Source organism: Phascolarctos cinereus, unplaced genomic scaffold (assembly GCF_003287225.1).
Source record: "Phascolarctos cinereus isolate Bilbo 61053 unplaced genomic scaffold, phaCin_HiC Scaffold_5;HRSCAF=322, whole genome shotgun sequence".
In the NCBI taxonomy this organism is placed as follows: Eukaryota; Metazoa; Chordata; class Mammalia; order Diprotodontia; family Phascolarctidae; genus Phascolarctos; species Phascolarctos cinereus.
Window position 1 is genome coordinate 451,919,499 of NW_027555958.1, and position 16,325 is coordinate 451,935,823.

At 39.9% G+C, this 16,325-nt stretch overlaps 1 long non-coding RNA gene across 1 annotated transcript in view; it reads left to right on the forward strand.

Moving 5' to 3' along the window:
- The window catches only part of LOC144457860 (uncharacterized), a 79,301-nt gene extending 67,413 nt beyond the window's left edge, over positions 1 to 11,888 (forward strand). The window contains exon 4 of the long non-coding RNA XR_013487436.1: positions 8,121 to 11,888. This is a non-coding gene — a long non-coding RNA (uncharacterized LOC144457860). The remainder of the gene's footprint in view (positions 1 to 8,120) is intronic.
- The last annotated feature ends 4,437 nt before the right edge of the window (positions 11,889 to 16,325 follow it).

Below are 16,325 nucleotides of genomic sequence, written 5' to 3' on the forward strand. Positions count from 1 at the left end.
AAAGGAAAGCGACTTGATTCTACTTGTAGAGTTTGTATTCCTGAAATTCCCCTCCCCCAAGGCTGTGGACCCCCAAGAAGGGAGGAAATCCCCTAAGTTCTTTCCCTCTCTGAATTCCTTTATGGGATCCTGAAGCCTCATCCTCTGGGCATACAGTGGGGGAGTTTGTTTACCTTTCATTATTTTAAATTACTTTGTCTTTATAAACTGGGGTAACCACCAGCCATTGTTAGTCTCATGGTACTTACTGGAAATCCAGTTAGAGGAAAACAACTGAGGGGGAAAATATCCCAAGGAAAGAGATAGAGAAAAATCTAACACTAAGATGTTTTGCCAGAAATGTTGTCTCAGGTTGGGGCTTGGAATTATAGCAAGGTCCTGATTCATGAAAATATTGAATTGTGTGATGTGGTCTCATGTGTTTGAATTTACACTATTCAAAGTTAGAATTATATAAAATATGGTAAATGGTTCCAACCAAATGGAAATATGCAGTGCAAATTCAAAAAATGTAACAACTTCATGGGATTCTTAACTTGCGCTAATTGGAGCCTAACTCTAACCAAAAGAAAAAGAATTACAGATGCCTTGATACACATCCTAGAGTGGAGAATGGCCATTTATACCAGTGAAACTCATTTGGACAATGAATCAGTAGAAATGTGAGACGAATGGAAGTATGTTGTCTTCTTCATCAGAACACAAATTCACTGAAGGCAGGGACTGTCTTGCTTTTGTATTTGTATTTCCAGTACTTAACACAAGGGTTGACACATAGTAAGCACTCAATAATTTTTTCATTTATTTATTCATCTGTCATCCCTTGCTTTTGCTACATAAATGGCTCACCTGCTTGTCTATTCACCCATTTTTCCAATGATATCCCTTACAATCCACTGGACTGGAAAAGATTCATTTACATCCCAGTCTTAAAGAAGGGCGATGCCAAGGAATGTTCAAATTACTAAACAATGGTGCTCATTTCACACCAGCAAGGTTATGGTTAAGATTTTGTAAGCTAGGCTTTAGCAATTAGTGAACCAAGAATTACCAACAGGCTTGTTTTTGAAGAGGCAGAGGAAGTAGAAACCAAATTGCCAATATTTATTCACTTATAGAGAAAGCAAGAGAGTTCCAGAAAGACATCCATTTCTGCTTCATTGACTATTCTAAAGCCTTTGACTGTGAGGATCATAACCAAACATGGCAAGTCCTCAAAGGAATGGGAGTACTAGATCATCTTACTTGTCCCCTGAGGAACCTGTGGGTTAAAAAGCAACAGTTAGAACCAAACATGGAACAACTGATTGGTTTAAGATTGGAAAAGGAGTACAACAAGGCTGTATATTGTCACCTTATTTATTTAACTTATATGCAGAGTACATCACGTGAGATGCCAGGCTGGATAAATAAAAAACTGGAATTAAGGTTACTGGGAGAAATATTAACAATCTCAGATATGCAGACAATACCGCTCTGATGGCAGAAAGTGAAGAGGAATTAAGAAGATTTTTTAAAAAATTATTGATTTTTAGTTTTCAACATTCACTTCCATAAGATTTTGAGTTCGAAATTCTCTCTTCCTCCCCTCTCTCCACTCAAAGATGGTGTGTAATCTGATACAGGCTTTATATATACATTCATATTAAACATGTTTTCACATTAGTCACGTGAAGAAGAATTAGGACCAATGGGAGGAACCATGAGAAAGAAGAAACCAAAAAAAAAAAAAAAGGAGAGACAGAGAGAAAGAGAAAGAGAGAGAACAAAGAGTATGCTTTGATCTGCATTCAGACTCCATAGTTCTTTTTCTGGATGCGAATAGCATTTTCCATCATGAATCTTTTGGACTTGTCTTAAATCCTTGCATTGCTAAGAAGAGGTGAGTTTATCAAAGTTAATCATCACATAATGTTGCTGTTATTATATACAATGTTTTCCTGGTTCTGCTCACCTCACTCAGCATCAGTTCATGTAAGTCTTTCCAGGTTTTTCTGAAGTCAGCCTGCTCATCATTTCTGAATTAAGAAGACTCTTGATGAAGGAGAAAGAGGAGAGTATAATAGCTGACTTGAAGCTTAACATAAAAAGAAAAAAAACCTAAGATCTTGGCAACTGGTCCCATCACTTCCTGGCAAATAAAGGGAGAAGAAATAGAAGCGGTGTCAGATTTTATATTCTTGGATTCAAAGATCACTACAGATGGCAACTGCAGCCATGAAATTAAAAGACCTTGCTCCTTGGAAGGAAAGCTATGGCAAATCTAAAAATCAGAGACATCATCTTGACCACAAAAGTCCATATAAGCAAAACTACGGTTTTTCCAATAGTAATGTATGGCTGTGAGAGTTGGATGATAAGGAAAGCTGAACACCACAGAATTGACGTTTTCGAATTATGGTACTGGAGAAGACTTTCGAGAGTCCCTTAGACGGGATTGAACTTGTTCCAAGCTTCATTCCCAGGTACAGACAGGAAATGGGCAAAGAAGTGATTTCTTAATGTGAGACCTCAGAGACCATGATTTTCTAAGCTTTGATTCCATACAGAATCCCCAGGAAAACAAATGTGTTAAAAAGATGAAGCTTTGCACTGGGAAACTTCCTGCAATCGTTAAGAGTACTGAACAATGTCCCAAATGCAATCTAGACTAGCTCCTTTCTCCTATCCAATTTGGGGCCAGATTCATTGCAGAATCAGAGAATTTGAGTGTTGGAAGGAACTTTAGTGAACATCTAATCTCATCCACATATGAAAGGAATCCTCACTAGAACACAGACACTAAGTGGACCTCCAGCCTCTGCTTGAAAACCTCCAAGAAAGGGAAATCTATCACATCTCTAGGCAACCCACTCCACTTCTGGCTAACTGTCATCGTTAGGATTTGTCCCCTCCCACCCCCCCACTTTGGGCCGAAATCTCTTTATAATTTCTACTCATTGCTCCCAGTTCCACCCCCTGGGGCCAACGGGAACAAGTCTAGTCACAATTTCATACGACGACCTTTCAAATAGTTGAAGTCAGCTCTCAAGTGCCTTTGAAGTCTCCTCAGCCCCCAAGGATTTAGTTAGTCAGAGAGCAGGCTATCTCTGAATTCATTAAGAACAGTTATATGTAAGTGTCTGAGGGCAGATTTGAACTTAGATCCTTCTGACTCCAGGGTTACTGCTCTGTCAACCTAGCTGCCCCTCATTTGGGAGTTTTCTTGGCAAAGACACTAGAGTGGTTTGCATTTCCTTCTCCAGCTCATTTGACAGATGAGGAAACTGAGGCAAACAGCATTGAATGACTTGCCCAGGATTACACAGTGTTTGAGGCCAGATTTGAACTCATAAAGATGAGTTTTCCTGACTCCAGGCTTAGTGCTTTATGCATTATGTCATCTAGCTGCTTTAAAATGTAATTGGAGAATGTTTAACAAAATACAAATATAATAATAAAAAAAAAAAGAACAGCTATGTGCTTTCTTATAGTCTCCTCATTTCTCTTATGCATCAGCTCCTGAGGAGTCATTTGTGTACTGTCATTTTCAATATAAAAATCCTTCTCCTTTACAGAGAAAACAAAACAAACTAGGAATGAAGTACCTCTGCCTTTTCTCTGTTGTAAGTTATCATGATCCCATCAACCTAGTGCCCAGGTCCTCTCTGTTAGTGAGAATCGGGGCCTAAATAGGACTTTTCCTTGTTGGTTTCCCATATGTCAAAGCGTGAAATGACCAGTAAAGCAAGTCAAGAAATTATTAACTGCTTTGCTTTAGCAGAGAGCTCCAGCAGGAGTCTGGATAACTGAAGTCTCTCATGGCATGCTCTTTCCCATACTCCTCATCTATTTCCCCTTTTTATCCAGATGGTCTGTAGCATGCTCCAGTGATCAAAATCAATCCTGTTTCTCCTTCTTTTAACCTTCACCCAAATGCTCTTCATCATGTTTTCTCTCTTAGGTGCCTGAATTTCCTTGCGTGAGTCTACCTTCTTAATATATAAGGCAATCTTACTCCTCTTTTTCCTATCTTATTTCTTTTGAATAAGGCATACCACCCAGTCCAGTCATGGCTTCCATCTTACCAAGTCTCAGCTTTATCCATGACTTCAAACTTACCTCCTTGCATTGGGACTCTTGGTCCCCAAACTTTGGGTATGTGAGGTCACGGCTTTCATTTCTGACTTCTTTTTTGGTTTTGTCTCCTATGTATGATATTCCAACTGCTATTCTGCTTTGTGGCTATTCTCCATACTTGGAGAATGTATGTATAACATACATATATAATGTCTGTATGTCTGTATGTATCTATGTGTGTGTATATATACATATATGCATACACACAGACACAGATACGCATATGTATATATGTAGTCTTATCCTTCTCCCGTACTTTTTAGTATAAAACCCTTTTGATTAGACATCTAGGAAAAACATTCTTCTTAGCCTTTGTTAGGAGTACTCTGCCTCTGGCCACGAATCTTTCAACCCTATATTAGACGTGAGCCAATCTGATGGTAACTGCTTAAATGGAACTGGGGTGCTAACTGCTGGCCTCTTAAAATGGGAGATCAGAATTGGGGGAGCTGGAGCCGGTAACAGAAGAACAGAGACTCCCCCAGCTCAGTTCCTTCAGAACATCACTAACAACCAAATTCAAGTCCAAAACCCCGCTGGTCGGGGTATTCTGTTCCCCTGCTCCTCAGCTTTTCTCTGCTGTATTGGTTGCAGCATCTGGCCTGGATTCTTCGACACTGGGATGCCCAGAGCTTTACCTCCTCGGTTAGAGACCACCCTGCCTGGACCTAGAACTTAAAAAGGACAAACAAAACAGACCAAAACCCCAACCCCACTGCTTGGGGGAATCGATGTGAGTGAAAGAAGAGGAGCAACCAGGAAACCACAGCTCGCCTCCATGGTCACTGACCAGAAGCAGTGTGGCTCTAGCACTGAACACAGAGGTGTCTGGCCTTCTGCTTATTTTAAAGCATGATCTCCCATATTATTTTTAAAATCCAGTTATCACCACTTACAGGCTCAGACTTCTTTCTAAGTTGCATTGCATCCAGTCCATGCAATAGCAGGAAGAGCCCTGAAAGGCAAAAATCTCTCAAGCCTGGATGCCACCATCTGGCAGGTGTGCCAAGACTTCAGCCCTGCTGTATCACTGCCACACAATAACTCTTTACACTTGAATCAACAGAAAATGTTTTCAGTGTCACATCAAAGTTTTAGAGATAGATGAACCTTCCTACCTCTATTCATTTTTGGGTTGCTGCTGGATTTTATATATTAAAGCTTGAATTAGGTAAAAATGAAGGTTAAATGGACCCACGGGGCAGGATAGTGCCTTCATTTAATTGTGAAGTGAAAAAAGTTAGAAACTGAAACCAAAATTTACAAAGGACAGAAACTGGCTGCTAGTCAACAGCTCAAAAATCAACGTAATATATCGCATGTTCAAATCTACAGTAGTTGCTTATTTTGGCACAATTTACATCTGAGAGAGTTTCATCCATTAAATTCCTATTTGTTTTTATAGTGGTATGATTTTAATTTTTTAACCAGAAGTGCCCTAGAACATGCTGCACAATCTGTTACAGTTTTGTCTAAATAACTTATGAGGTTTTAATAGCAGGAAATCCTGTTACTGGACTTTGCTTCATATGCATCTATTTCGACTAGGATTTTTAATGATGACTTTGCTCTTGTAAACACAAGGCAAAAAGAATTAGTTGGCAACGTATATGCAGGACTAAGAAAGAAAAATGAACTACAGTAAACTCTTAGAACAGAAACATAATTTGAGAATAATTTAGAAATTTATCACTTGAGGGACACACCAAATCAGTATTTCTCGTAAGAAACCACCTGTAACACATTAAGTATAAATCCTCGTTTCTCAAGCACTGTTTGGGGACCTTTATGTTGCAATTCCAGATGCATACGTTCGCTTAGTCGAGCAAGGGCACGGTTGCTTTGGAGGGGGTGAACAAATAGAAAGTGATGAAAGAACGGCCTTGAAATAAGCTTTTGTAAAAATGTGCAATTTCGCTGAATGTTGAATAAAATGCTTACACATCAAATAAATAACAAGCTATTTTTTAATGTTTAGTATATCATTCACAGATATCAAATACACTAATTGAACTTTTTGATTTGAAGAGCCCCTGAAAGATTTTCTCTTATTTACAATTATGCTCAGGTGGCAACTCAGGCCAAATGGTAAGGGAATCTTTATTTGTAACATTTCAAAGCCCTGTTATCAATCAATCAAATTCAGGGCTCAGGCTTCCTCCCAGTAGTGCTAAAACTTCTCGTCAAAATGAGTATATACTTCTTAAGTCTGTAAATGACACTGATCTAAGAAGAGGAGATTATGATGGAATTTAAAATAACGATGACAATTCACAGGGGTCATTTCACTTCTCTAGGCTTTATTTTCTCATCCATAAAATGAAAAGTTGGTCTGGATTATCTTAAAGGTTTTTTTCCAGCTCTAAATTCCAAGTGGTGAGAAAATAATAAAGCAATTCAAAAGGGGTGAGGGCAGGATTGTACAAATAGTACTGATAGGGATTGGAAACTTCTTGAGGATGAGCACGGCTTGTATTCTATCACTCTACCTATCCCTAGATCAGGGGTGGGGGACCTGGGGGCTCAAGGCCACACGTGGCCTTCTAAGTTCTTGGGTTCCACCTTTTGATGGAGTCCAAGTTTTACAGACCAAATCCTTTTATTAAGGGGATTTGTTCTGTGAAGTTTGGATTCAGTCAAAGGGCCACACTTGAGGACCTAGAGGGTCACACGTAGCCTCGAGGCCCCAGGTTCCCCACCCCGGCTCTAGGGCCTAGCACAATGCCTTACACAAAGTGTTTTTTAACCGAATTGTTGAAACTGCGTTGATCAGAGGACTATATGCACGCATGACTAAAAATGGATCTTGGGGTTTCTAATGAATCATTGGAAAGAGGGCAGGCTTAAGAGCTGGCATCAAGTGCCTCCTCTTCCATATACTTGCTGTGTGACCCCAGGAAAGTCACTCAACCACTCAGTGCCCCGAAGCAACTCTCTACTACTGGCCTCGCAGAGAAGATGATGATCCGCATTGGTAGAAGGGATTTCTTTACACGGAAACTCCCTACAATGACAAAATTATAGGTCTGCACATGCACAAAATGCAGCAAGCCTGCTGAAAAGTAAAATTCAAACATAATATTGGCATACATAAGTATGAGCCTAATATGAAGCAAAGAGGATGTAATTTTTCCCCTTATACTAAACACTGACCAGACAGTTCCCAGGCTGGGGTTCAGCTTCAGAGGAATCCTAAATCATCACATGTTCACAGTACTTTTAATGCTTGCAGAGCACTTTCCTCACAGTGCAAATATTATTATTCCCACTTTATTGATGAAGCAGCTGAGGATCAGAAAGGTGAGCTGACCTTCCCAGGCACAGTAAATGTCAGGTGTGGGATTTGATCTTAGGCCTCTTTTTTTTTGAAATCTAAGTCTCTTCTTGCTCTATTGTAATAACAAGTGATGGTTCTCCACCGATTTAAAGTCTGCGATCATGTTCTATGGAAGCCAGGGGTTATTTGTAAATAACCGTTACCTTGCCCCCAAACCAGCCATGCTTCATTCCTGTCTTGGCACTGCTTCCAATTCTCCCGACTTGACCTCCATGATTCTGCAATCTTCTGACCTTAGAACTTCCCTCAGAGCAGGGGATCTTGTCACTTTAGAACATTTCTCAACTCAGCGTCCCTTTCTCCCGTTGGTGAGTTCCTCCCTGGGTTTCCTTGGGGTGGGGGGTGGGGGGCAGCTTCTTCCTTCCTGTCTTGTCTCTGCTCCTGACTCTTTGGACTTTGCCACAATGGAGTGGGTGGGGTACCCTCCTCCTCCTCCTCCTCCTCCCATCTCCTTTTCAGCTCCCTCTTCTGTATTATCTCCCCTATTAAAATGCAAGCTCTTTGAGGGCAAGCGCTGTTTTTGTCTTGGTATCCTCCTCACTTAACTGTACCAGGTATACAGCAGGTGCTTCATCAGTGCTCTACTTATTGCCATGATCTCATTTCAGAATCATCACAGCGCTGTGAAGGAGGTACTACCGGTGTCATTATCTCTATTTTGCAGATGAGGAAACTGAGGCTTAGAAGGGTGAAGTGAATTGAAGCAGTGTCACAGACAATTTGAAGAGGGCTCACAGGATACAAATGAAAATGATCAAGAGAGTAAGATGTAAGGAGGCTACAAGGAACGGGGAAATAAACTCTCAGTCAAGGACATCCACAGGATAATTTGGTGGTGCTTTGCAGTCTAAGGCACCCGAGGCAGGGATGGAAGAGCTCTACACAATACTGTAGACTTAAAATCATCAGGACATCTTCATACTGACACGACATGTGTCCCAGGGGCACTGATGCTAGGTCCAGGGAGCCTGATCACAAAAGGCACAGTGACAAGGAAAAGAAGTGATGACACCGGTCCTCGTTCTGGTCTGCTAACCCCAGGGGTGAAGAAGAGCAAGCCACTTTTTGGTTGACTACAGAGTCAGAATTGGGGGATATTCGACTACAGCTATGGCTGGCTTGAAACTTTTTGCTATCTCCTAGAAACTTCATTCTTTCTTAGAATTCTCCCAGCTAGCAACACCACTTGGTGACTCTGTCATATTCTATGAATGCAGGCTCCTGCCTCCCTCCCCAGCCAACAGTCGGGAAGTAGGAAAGGCCAGCAAACTGCGGCTGGTTATGCCTGTGCTTTTCTCCACAGAGATGAAAAATGACATATTTCTTGTCCTCAAGGAGCTTACTACAGGCTATCAGAGGATAGAAGACACACACCCAAATAACAATAATACTTCTTCAAATCAGCCGCAGCTTTGTTAGGATGGGCATTCCTCCTACCAATGCAGATCACAATCCCTCCATGTCTTAGTAGACAGTCTTTATGAGTTATTGTAGGAGGAAAAAATCACTTGGTGGTCACAGCTCTGGTGATGATTCTCCAGACTTAAGAGAAGCCGGTTCTCAGACCACGCTCACATAGTACATTCCTGGTTCATGGTCAAAGTCTGTTTTATTGGTTAGAACCATTTTTAACAGTTTTTTGTCTTTTAAAAAATATTTTAAGATGGAAAATAAGGAATTACGTTAATAGAAACAATTGGAATATAACGGAGACTCAGCATTGTTTCCCTTTAGGCTATGTGAAGTGTTAACACTGATTTTTACATTCATTTTTTCATTTTCTATCTTCAACACGAATTATTTGATAACTTTATCATGTTATTAACAGATTTATGTAAGAATCTGAGTAGTAGTTCACACTCACTTTTAATCCCATGTGTTTTAAAAATTCTGTTGAAGTAGAACAGGAGTTCATGGTTTTATCACTAAAATTATAATTTGCATTAGTTTCTGGTCATTAGTTATGAATGCAATAATGGTGCCTTAGTTGTTAGTATTCTTATATATATATGGAACATAAATCAAACATTACGTAAATCAACACATAGCTAAGTGAATTACACACATCCTACAGGATACCGCAAAGGGCTCTAAATAGTTTCCTGTTCATATTTAACATTTGTCATATAAATACCTGATCTTTTTTCAGCATTAATTATGGCTGCAAAGAATATGAAAAAGACAGACTTTGTTAAAGAAAAAGGAGTTAATTGAGAACCCACTTAAATTTAAACTAATGTTAGTGTTTCTAGGTCTGTTTATACCAGGCTTCAGAATTCTGTTTTAATTAATAGAGATTGTACCACTGCTAGGTCTATATCCCAAAGACATTTTTAAAAAGGGAAAGGGATCTATTTTTACAAAAAAAAAATTTATAGCAGTTTTTTGTGGTGTCTAAGAATTGGAAATCGAAGGGATGCCTATCAATTGGAGATGGCTAAACATACTATTGTATGTGATTGTGATATTATTGTGCTATGAGAAATGACAAGCAGGGTGATTTCAGAAAGACCTGGAAAGACATGAACTGATGCAGAATGAAATGAGCAGAAGCAGGAGAACATTGTACACAGTAACAGCAATTTTGCACGATGAAGAACTGTGAATGACTTAGCTATTCTCATCAATAAAATTATCCAAGACCATCCCAAAAGACTAATGGATGAAGCACATATCCGCCTCCACAGAAAGAACTGATATTGTCTGAATATAGACTGAAACATGCTAATTTTCACTTTTTTTCATTCTTTTTTTAATTCGAGTCTTCTTGCACAAAATTACTAATATGGAAATGTTTTACATGATTGCACATGCATAACCTGTTTCTGATTGCTTACTGTCTTGGTGGGGGGAGAAAAGGGGAAGGAAGGGAGGGAGGAATAGAATTTGGAACTCACAACTTAAAAAATACAAATGTGAAAAAATTGTTTTAACACATAATTAGGGGAAAATAAAATACATATGTATTTAAAAGAAATAATATATAAAGATTGCTATGGGCTTAAAACTGCTATTCAGATACAACGTCAATTAGAGTTCCTTTGTTAGTTGTTCTGGTGATTCCTAGAATCATTTGGTGGTAGCACCAGACCCAATCTCATCATCTGAATAGAGATGTCTACTTCTATACTACCTAAGTGACCTCTTTTTCCACTGTCATTCTATCAAGGTTTGATCTAAAGGCAGCTCTAGGCCAGTAGGACATTGTACCAACAAAACTGCCAAGATCCTGTACCCAGCAGAACTCAGGGCACCCTCAGGGGGTGATGAGAGGCAAAAAAGCCAGGCAAATAAAACCACCACCACGACCTTAATCATCCTCTTCCCCCAGACCCTGATGGCACCAGTTTAGGACCATGTCCTCAAGAGCTTTGGAAATAGCAATGCCTTCTAAACCACCAAACCTGCTTCTAGCCCAGCCCCCACAGTCATCAGTGTGGAGAAAGGGCCCACCATCTTCATCACTACCAGCTGTAGCTGCTAACCAACAGCTACCAACAGGCAGATAAGTGTAAAAACCTCGGGAGTGGCAGCAGCCCCCAAACCACCAGTCCTGCTTCTAGCCCAGCCCTCATAGCTGGCATCTGGGGAAGCAACTTCTTCAAAGGATGTGCCAGCCAGACCCACTAACAGCCAACCAGCTACCACCCACAGAGCAGACAAGCCAATGCAACTGAAGCATCCAGGCATTAGAAAGACAGGTGGCACGGTGCACCTGGGAGTTCAAATCTCCACCACCACCTTACCTTATTCTCCCCTCAGATCCTGATGGAGACAGTCCAGGACTTTCGAACCTAAGAGCCTTGGGAATAGCAATGTTCCCAGGTCAGTGGCCATAACCATTATCCTGGGAAGGACAACCCTGACCCTGTGGAGATGGAGATGCAACCTGGCAACCACTCCAGCAGGTGGTACAGGCACAGCTGCTGATGACCCGGAAAATAGAGTTCTTAATACTCCAAGTCCTTGGCATCGTCAAACGGTTCAACATCAGAAACGGATATGATTTTATCAGTGGAAATCATATGGAAGGGGCACCACACTCTAAGGACTATGAGACCTTTCCATCTGACTTGCAAGTGAAACCTTCCACATGTGTTGTTTCCTCCATGAGAATGGGAGATCCTTCAGGACAGAGACTGTCTTGCTTTTTCTATTTGTATTCCTAGAGCTTAGCATGGTGCTTTGCAAATAGTGCTTAATTAATGTTTCATTCATTCATTCAAACTACCCATAGCCCAACATGTCATGGATTCTTATGCTCCCTGACTCACAAAACCATTTCAGAATGAACTTGATAAGCACGGTGAAATTCCATTACACTGTATACCACAGGTTGCTTAACCATTCCCCAAATGAAGGGCATCTACTTTTGTTTCCAAATCTTTGCTACCGTGAAAAGTGTTGCAATAAATATCGTGGTGTATATAGAGCCTTTCTTTTGTTATTGACCTTCTTGGGATATTTGCCTAGCAGTGGAATCACTGAGTCAAAGGATACAGACATTTTCTTCACTCCCTAGGATATTTTCAAATTGTTTTCCGGATTGGTTAGTCCAATCTGCAGTTCCACCAACAATGCTTTAGTGTGCCTATGTTTCTCCAACTCTTCTAATATTGACATGCTTTGTCATCTTTGCGTTTCCTTGGTGTGAGCTGAAACCTCAAGGTCATCATGATTTGCATTTCCCTTATTAGTGATTTGGAGCATTCTTTCATGCAGTACTTAGTAGTGGCAGTTCTTAGTTTGAGAACTGCTTCTTCCTATCCTTTGACCACATTTATCAGAGAATGGCTTTTGATCTTACATTTTTCCATTAGTTATCTAGATTTCTTGAATATCAGACCCTTATCAGTAAGATTTAGTGCAAAGATGTTTCCCATCTATTGTACTTTTAGTGGAATTTTGCTCATGTAAAAGCTTCTCAATTTCATGTTAATTGAAATTGCCTCTATCTCTTGTTCAGTTAAGAATTCAGCCTCTGCCCAGGGAATATAGATATATGATCTACTTATCTTTTAATTTTCTAATGACATGACCTTTTATGTTCAAGTAATAAATACATTTTGGTTTTATTGTAAAATTTGGTATAAGATGTTGGGCTAAATCTAATTGCTGCCAGACTTCTATCCAGTTTTTCCAGAAAACTTCATCAAACAGGGAGTTCTTTCCTGAATGATTCATTTTCAAGTTTATCGAACATTGGGATATCGAGTTTAATTCTTTCTTGTCTAATCTGTTCCATTAATCCATTATTCCATTTTTGCCAGTATCAAACAGTTCTGATGTTAGCTACATAATAATATAGTTTGAGATCTGGACATGCTCTTCCTTCCTTCATTACTACCTCTGTTCCCCATCCTTTCTTCTGATATTTGAGCTCTTTTGTTTCATCATTTCCTTAAATATTCTAGATCTTGGAGAAAGCCATCTACGATCAATGTCCCCTATTCCCACTTGATTCAAAACCCTCTGCAGTCAAACCCCCTTATTCCACTGAATCAGCTGTTTCCGAAGTCACCAGATCCAGTGACCTCTTCCCCATCCTCATCCTTCTTGACCTCTCTGCAGCTTTTGACATTGTTCCTCTCTTCTCTTCAATATCCTTTTCTCTCAAGGTTTCCATGACATTTCTCTCCCTAGTTCCCTCTTACTGGTCTAGTACTTCTCAGTCTGCTTTGCTGGATCTTCCTCCAGGTAACAGTCACTAAAAACGAGTGTCCCTTAAGTATCTGCCCTGAGCCTTTACTCTCCTCCCTCAACCAGAGGCTATCAACCTTTTTGAGGGTCATGGACCCCTTTAGCAGTCTGGTAAAGCCTATGGATTCCCCAGGATAATGTTTTTAAATGCATAAAATACAATACGTAGGGTTATAAAGAAAAGTAATCACATTGAAATGTAGTTATCAAAACATTAAAAAAAAGGTTCAAGGATGATAGGTTAAGAACCCTTAAATACTATCTCACTTGGTAGTCTTAACACCTCCCGGTTTCTCATCTCTATGCAGATAATTCTCAGGTATATTTACTCTAGCCTCCCTCTGACCTCTATCCAGCCTCACACCATTAACTGCCTATTGCATATCTGAACTGGATATCCTGTAGGCATCTCCAACTCAGTAGGTTCAAAACAGAACTCATTAACTTTTTCCCTTAAGGCCTCTCCTCTTTCAAATTTCCCTTAACTGCTGTGGCCACCACCATTCTCCCAGTTACCCAGACTTGGGATCTCAGCATCACTCACATTAGTCCATGCATCCAATTTAATGTTATCTTGTCATTTCTACCTTCAAAGCATCTCTCCTAGAGGTCTCCTGTCCACTCAACAACCACCACCATAGTGGGGGCTCTCATCACCTGTCCTCATCACCTGGCACCCGGACTATTACAATAGCCTTCTGCTTGGCCTCTCTCCCTCAAGCTTCTTCCTACTCCAACCCACTTAGCAACCAAAATAATCTTCCTAGGAAAGGAACAAGGACTTATTAAGTGCCTCCTGTGTCAGTCAGTAAGTGCCTATTATGTGCCAGAGACTGTGCTAAGTGCCTCACAAATAATATCTCATTAGATCCTCACAAGAGCCCGCAAGGCAGGTACTATTATTATCCCCATTTTTACAGTTGAGGAAACTGAGGTTAAGTGCCTTGCCCAGTATCATATAGCAGGTAAGTATCTAAGGTTAGATTTGACTTCAGGTCTTCCTGATTCCAGGCCTAGTGTTCTATCCACTGCACCATCCAGCTACTTCTAAAAGCATATCTATATCTGGCCACTGGACCCAAATGACTCCAGAGGAGAAAGTGAGGCTGGTGACTTTGCACAACTGCCCCCCCCAAACCCAGTTCACGTGCATGTCATGGCATCACCTCCCTGATGCCACTGTCTTCTTCAAGAAGGAAGGATAAACAACAACAAAGTATAGACCTGACCTTAGCACCACCTTCAGCTTCTTCTAAATGAACTCTAACAGCCATTATCTCCAGGATCTGTGTAGCTTACACCTGGCCCCTTCCTACCTTTCCTGTCTTCTCATACTCCCCTGCCTTCTGCTCACTCGGTGATCGGCAGCGCTGGCCTCCCTGCCTCCCAACTCAGTGCCTTTGTTAGCGACTGTTCTCATGCCCACAATGTCCTCCTCCTTGTCCTTGGCTCCCTTCAAGATTCAGCTCAGAGGTTAAGAAATTAATCTAAGTGACGGAAAGAAAGAGGCTTCATCAGCCTTGAAACTGACCTGATTTAAACACCATTGAAAACCTATGGGCTATAATCAAGGCCAGACTTTGAAAACAAACCATTCGTCAAAAGTGTGCTTCCCATCCAATGTGATATGTGGTTTCATGATGTTGAATTAAAGAACACGTCTCAAAATCTTGTGAACTTAATGCCAAATTGTGTAAGAACAAGTGATTGCCACAAAAGGATATATTGCTTATTAAGTTTTTTTAAAACATGTAAGAAGCTGTCATGTTGATTATATATCAGCAAATTGGGTTATTTTGTTGTTGCTCAGTCATTTTTCAGTTATGTCCAGCTCTCCGTGACCCCATTTGGGGCTTTCTTGGCAGAGATACTGGAGTAGTTTGCCATTTCCTTCTCTAGCTCATTTTATAGATGAGGCAATTGAGGCAAACAGGGTGAAGTGATTTGCCCAGGGTCACACAGCTAGGAAGTATCTGAGGCCAGATTTGAACTCAGGAAGTTGAATCTTCCTGACTCTATGCCTGGTGCTCTGTTCACTGCACCACCTACCTGTCCACATTGATTATTTTACTCTCCCCCAAGCAATTCATATGCCACCATAATAATGGAGAGAGAAAACATCTTTGATCTATAGCTGTACCTCTACTTTTTGGAGTTTTGCCACTACAAATAATTCTAGCTCTTGGCTTTAAATGTATACTTTGGATCATATTAAGAATGCTTCCATACTCATGCTTTTTAAAAAAAATCTTTAGGATAAAATAGCGCTTTCGTTGTTGTTGTTAAAGGTCTTTTCTATGTCTATTAGCAAATTTGGAATTTTTTTGTTCCTAGGATTATTTATGCTAATTATTTTCCTAATCTTGAACTATATTTATATATTCTTGGTATAAGTGCAATTTGGTCATAGTCAATAATTTGTTTTTATTTCATTAGATATTTCCCTATTACATTTTTTGAAAATTTAACATTCATTTAAAAAAATTTTGAGTTCCAAAATCTCATCCCTCCCCCATGCATGCAATATTATATTAATTATACACATGAAGTCATACAAAACACATTTCCACATTAACCACGTTGCAAAAGAAAACACACACACAAAAGAAAAAAATTTTAAAGTAAAGAAATATGCTTCGGCCTTCACTCAGTGCATCAGTTCTCTCTCTGGAAGTGCATAGCATTTTTCAACATGGGTCCTTTGGAACTGTCATGGATCATTATATTGATCAAAATAGCTAAGTCTTTCATAGTCGATCACTGTTGCTTTTACCATGCAGCGTGTTCTCCTGGTTCTGCTCATTTCACATAGTCATTTTGGCTATGTCTTTGTTAAAATTTTATTTAAAATTTCTTCATGAATTTTTATTAATGATATTGGTCTATAATCTTCTTTCTCTGTTTTATCCCTCCCTGGTTTGGGAATGATGCCTGTGTTTGTCCATAAGAGGAGTTTGGTAGAAAGCCTTCTTCCTCTACTACTGGGAACAATTTTTTCTAGCTTGGTTATTAATTCATCTTTAAATGTTTGATGAATTTCATGAGTAAATTGATCTGAACTAGAGGTTGTTTTTTTTTCTTTTGATAGCTTATTGATTGATTTCTTTTTCTGAGACTGACTTTAGGATCTCTATTTCTTGTTTTACTGGTTTGGATGGTTTTTATTTTT